Source organism: Capra hircus, chromosome 2 (assembly GCF_001704415.2).
Source record: "Capra hircus breed San Clemente chromosome 2, ASM170441v1, whole genome shotgun sequence".
NCBI classification, from domain to species: domain Eukaryota; kingdom Metazoa; phylum Chordata; class Mammalia; order Artiodactyla; family Bovidae; genus Capra; species Capra hircus.
Window position 1 is genome coordinate 6,287,171 of NC_030809.1, and position 6,000 is coordinate 6,293,170.

General features: G+C 48.4%; 1 pseudogene; it reads right to left on the reverse strand.

Moving 5' to 3' along the window:
• Positions 3,210-3,610, reverse strand: LOC102185130 (annotated as a pseudogene).

Sequence of the window (6,000 nt, forward strand, 5' to 3'; positions counted from 1 at the left end):
GAAGAAACTGAGAACCAGAGAGGTCAAGTGGTTTCTGCAATTTCGCACAGCTAGGAGTTAAATGCCAGCCTTGTGTTTCTGGAGCTCAGGCCACTCCACTGTCCTGCTTCCCAGATGTCCTATTTCAACTCATGACAGTGAGTAACCTGAGAGTCAGAACCCCGTCTCCTTTGTTTTCTGGGTCCCCCAAACGCCACTTGGAACTTGACACAAAATAAGTGCTCGGAGGTGACTCTGGGGCCTAGTGCGTTGCCTACATGCTCAGTCATGTCCAACTCTTTGCAACCCCACGGACTATAGAGCCCGCCAGACTCTTCTGTCCCTGGGATTTTTCCAGGCAAGAATACTGGAATGGGTTGCCATCTTCCCTACCTAGGGACCAAACCTGCATCTCTTGCCTCTCCTGCATTGGCAGGCACATTCTTTACCACTGCACCACCCAGGAAGCCCCCTGGAGCCTAGTAGAGAAGGTCAAAGTTATCAGGACTAGTAGGAGGCATCTTATCTGACTCCTTCTGGAGCCTTCATCATAGGGAAAATTCAGCCTCTGCTTCAATAGTTCCTACCATGACAAACTCTCTCTCTCCCACCGTAATCCTTTCCTCTGTTGAACAAATATGTTTGGTCTAAAATGTAAATACTTCATTTTGCTCATGGTTCCTTATAAACAGAGGAAGACCATTGCCCTTCTCATAACCATAGTATACACCGCATGGTATGCTTAGCCATTTTACAAAGGTTCAATAATTGTAAGTCTTTGTGAACTGAAATAACACCAGCTATTCACCAAAGACGTTCCTCTTCCGTGTGTAGAGTTGTTTCAGAGAAAAGCAGCCCAGACTACATATTCCAGCACCCCTTGCAACTAAGTATGTGACAATGGGCTATGGGCAGGACGATGTGTGCCATGTCCAGGCCCAATCCAAGTTAAAAACTATGTATGCTGTCTCAAAGCTCTGTCTTTTCTCTCTGTCTGCCAACGGCATGGGCTTCCCAGGTGGCGCTACTGGTAAAGAAACTGCCTGCAATGCAGGAGACACAGGTTCGGTCCCTGAGTCAGGAAGATCCCCCGGAGGAGGGTGTGGCAACCCACTCCAGTATTCTTGCCTGGAGAATCTCGTGGACAGAGGAGCCTGATGAGCTACAGTCCAAGGGTCTCAAAGAGCTGGACACGACTGACTTAGCACACTTGCACGCCAACTGCATGCCAACACAGATGAACTCAGGAAATCACATGTTGAACACGGGAGAACGTTGGTCAGCCCGGGTTTCACTCAGGTCGTTTGACTGGATGGTACCACCCTGAACCAACTTCTACCTGGTGTCAGATGTTGGTCTCTTCAGGATTTCTCTATTTTAGCAGTTGGCATCACTTTAACAAACACTGGGACCAACTTGGGTTCATTGTTATGACCTCCACTTCACAAAGCAAGGTGTTGGTCATAGAAAAGCTGCTTAAAGACGTCCAATTGGTACTGACTGTGTCCAGCTGGTTCAGTCGGGCAAGAAATAGTCTCTGTTCATCTCACTGATTCACTTCATCCTTTCTATTCCCAAAAGGGTTTTGAGATGGTTTCCATTGTAGCCACAAGCCTACGTGATGCTTAATTAAAGAGCAAGAATCAAGGAGCAATGAAAGCCTGGACCAAAGGCCAGTGGAGAAGGAGGCAAGAAAAATGAAAAATTGACTAATTATAGCAGAAATGCTAGGTCAAGTTTTCTAAGAATAGCAACTGTGACAGAGCAAAAAAAGAAACCACAGCTCCAAGTTTCCTGGCAGTCAAAGCAAAGAGGGAAAAAGGATGTTACAAATTATATAGGAAGCAGTAAATGTTTGATTAGCCACACAAACCCCAGAACCAGATTGTGTTGCTTTGAAGCCCAGCTCTACCACTTACTTAGGCAGTTATTTAACTTCTCTGTGCTTCTTTTTTTTTTTTAATTAAAAAAATGGGGATGATATAAAATAAAACCATGCTCTTATGATAAATGAGCCAAGGCATATTCAGATCTCATAACAGGCCTATCACATGTGGTGAATTCTGTATAAGAATTAGCTATTGCTACAGTCTGATTGGAAGAGTCAGGTCAGTGATTTGCAAAAGACAATTTTTTTCCCTTTACTAAACTCTCAGAGGAATATATTCTATAAGGGACCCCAACTAATACAATGAACTATGTCTTAATCAGATTTATAACAACTGCTGGGCCCTGTCGGAGAAGGCATTGGCACCCCAAAATCCCATGGACGGAGGAGCCTGGTAGGCCGCAGTCCATGGGGTCGCGAAGAGTCAGACACAACTGAGCGACTTCACTTTCACTTTTCACTTTCATGCATTGGAGAAGGAAATGGCAACCCACTCCAGTGTTCTTGCCTGGAGAATCCCAGGGACGGGGGAGCCTGGTGGGCTGCCGTCTATGGGGTCGCACAGAGTCGGACACAACTGAAGCGACTTAGCAGCAGCAGCTGGGCCCTGTATCACACGGTCATTTCTCTTATTGGCTTTTGGTCCAGACAAGCCTTAGCATTCTCTTCACTAGGTAATCTGGGCAGATTGTCGGGGTGCCCTAGGTGTCTTATGGATAACCCACCCCCAAGGCAGGTAAGTGTTGTGGTGACAAGCAAAAGGGCTGGTGTCAGACAGACTCAGGTATGTTGGTTAACCTTTTCAAGCCTCAGTTTCTTATCTATAGAGTGGAGACAACAAGAAATAGTATCTACCCAAGAGAGAGCTGCAAAGACTATGGGAAAGGATAGATACAAAATCATTGCCACAATGACTGACTATGGGAAGACTGTGCTACACTGAAACTCACAAAATAGGGAAGAAACTACCAAATTTAAAATAGGGAACCGCACCTGAGACCCCTAGAGTAAGGAGAATCTTTTTTTTTTTAAGGTTTATTTATTTATTTTTGGCTATGGGAGGTCTTTGTTGCTGCACTCAGACTGCGAGGAGTAGGGGCCACTCTCTGTTGCTATGCGCAGGCTTCTCCTGGCAACGGCTCTTGTAGCAGAGCACGGGCTCCAGGCACACAGGCTTCAGCAGCTGCGGTGTGTGGGCTCAGTAGTTTTGGCTCTCGGGCTCCACAGCGCTGGCTCAGTAGTTGTGACACATGGTTTAGTTGCTCTGCAGCATGTGGGATCTTCCCGGACCAGGGGTCAAACAGGTGTCCCTTGCATTTCAAGGCGCTTCTTTTTTTTTTTTTTTTTTTCAAGTTTCAGACTATTTATTCATCAGTGTAAACCCCAACACAATACACCAACACGATTTCGTGCATTTAGAGGGGAAATATTTCCTGGTTAAGTGGAAAATTGTGCAGATGGCTTCTGGAAGACCTTCATTCTAAACAGCTTTATAGGGAAATATTTCACTTAGAAGTCTGGACCTTCTTTCTTCAGTTTGCGGTAATCTACATTCACAGAGTAGAACTGGTACTGATCATTAGGACCTAGTTTGTTCCAGGGTTCTGGGTTCTTCTTTCTGTCCCAGCTGACACTGGGATTGAACAACACCAGGCACAGTGCTGCTCCAGTCCCTCCAATAAATATGAAGAAGGGGATAAAGCTAGCATGCTTCTTGGCCTGACCGATGATCTGGCGGAGCATGGCTGCAACAGAGGCATCGCGTCCAAACCAAGAGAAAAACTAAGCCACAAGGCCAGAGATTAAGCACTCACCGCCTCAAGGAGCTTCTTAAACACTGGACCACGAAGGAAGCCTGAGAATCGTTTTTAATGCTTCAAAAAGGGGAACAGGTAAGACTCTGAGTTTTCACTACAGGGGGCTCAGGTTCTATCCCTGGTCAGGGAACTAAGATCCCACATGCCATGTGATGAAAATAAATAAATAAATATAAAATTTTAAAAAGTTGAAACAGAATTGGTACATTTCCCCCAGGATATGTCCCTGGGGCGGACCAAAGCACTTCGTTTTTGCTTCTGGCTGGGGTTCCCTCGGCCTGATTCAGTCTGTTGTGCAGCACAGGCTGGTCTGTTTTTGGAGCCACCTCTGCCCGGTGAGGTTCTGCAGAGCCAGAATGACCACTGTGTGCTCAGTTGCTCAGTTGCATCTGACTCTTTGTGACCCCATGGACTGTAGCCCACCCCCATGGGGTCGGACAGGTGACCCCATGGACTGTGGCCCACCAGGCTCCTCTGTCCATGGGATTCTCCAGGCAAGAATACTGGAGTGGGTTACCATGCCCTCCTCCAGGGGGTCTTCCCAACCCAGGGATCGAACTCACGTCTTCTGCATTGCAGGTGGATTCTTTACCACTGGGTCACCTGGAAAGCCCAGAATGACTACTATGCTACAGCAAAAGACTGTCTTTGAGGGGAAACGAGAACGGAAAGCTCCCCCTTGGGCTTCCACGTGTTGGGCGCTTCACATATTACCTTGCCTAACCACCACAACAGCTTCAAAGGGTAAGCCGTGTTGGCAATCACATTTTATGGATGAGTAAACTGAAGGACTTCCCTGGGGGCTCAGACAGTAAAGCGTCTGCCTACAAAGCAGGAGATCCGGGTTTACTCCTTGGGTCGGGAAGATCTCCTGGAGAAGGAAATGGCACCCCACTCCAGTACTCTTGCCTGGAAAATCCCATGGACGGAGGAGCCTGGTAGACTACAGTCCATGGGGTCTCGAAGAGTCAGACACGACTGAGCGACTTCACTTTCACTTTTCACTTTCTTTTCAAACTGAGGATCAGAGAAGCAGAGTGATCTGTCCAGGGTCACACAGCTGAGAAGTGGCAAGGCTGGGACATAAGACAGATGTGTCTGACACTAGCATGTATTTCTAACCTCGAGGCAACACGGCCCCTCCCCTCCACCCTGGGCCAGGATCCCCTCTCTCTCATGAACCTAAGCTGTTTATTTCTCTCAAGGATCTTCTAGGAAACATATGCTGTAGGAACCAACTTATTCCTCCTGTCGGGGCAGTCCCTTCCCCTGTGAGAACCATCTCTTGGGTAAGACACACAGTGTCAGTGGAGTGACTCAAGCTGGTCATCAGTTCTGAGTGGGTGGAAAGCCAGCCACCGACATCATCACCATGTCTGGTCTCATCTTCTCAACCTCCTGGTTGGGCTCCTTTTCAGTCTCAAGGCGCCCCCAGCTCCCTTCCTCCTTTCACAGCTCAGGTGACTGTTTTCAACACTTAGCTAAGCAAGTCATTCCCCTGATAAATAACCTCCAGTAGCTCCCTGTTGCTCCCAGGATAAAGTTTGAAGTCAGTTATTTGCTGTGGTCCTCAAGGTCCAGCCTACCTCTCCAACCCTCTCTTTGCTCTCAGGCATCCTTGGCCCCCATGGACCCAAATATTCATGGTTTCCAGCCCTGGGGCCTTTGCGCCTGCGGTTCTGTGTGACGCGCGGTGAACGAGCTGCCAGCCTGAGCTGGGCATCTGTCAGGTTCTGGCAGTCTCACCTTCTGCCTGCCCTCTGACCGAGACATCTTTGCCAGGAGGAATTGCTAACCACCGACCTGGAAAAGGGACCAGTCGGGAAGACAGCACCGGCAACTCAGGCGCTGTGTAGAGCCCTGGGAAGCGAGGACATCATCTTGCATCCATGCTCCGTGCCTGAGGCTAGTTGTCTGGGAGGTGACATGATAAAGTGGCGAAGGGAAGCGCGATTTCCTTCCAAGTTCTCCATGATGCCTGTGCCCAAGCTTTTAACAACTCCCTTATGTGGTCTCCTTGGAGGAGGCAGAATTCACCCCTGTGTATGTCTTTAATGTACACAGCCGCCTGACGCTGTCCCAGAGCACGCAGTCTTCCCACCTCATTATCCCCTCCTGCCAGAGAATTGCCCTGAGTGAGGAAGGCACCCACTCGCCTTCGATTTCTGTGCGTTTCTCTGGTGCCCTTCCGCCCCCTGGTGGTCATACCTGGAATAGAGGGATTTCTGCTCTGAGGATGGAAGGGCGTTAAACAAATTCTCCAGGGTAAAAGCATTTTCATCTCAGTCTACATTCCCCTCTAAGAACCCAGGGCTC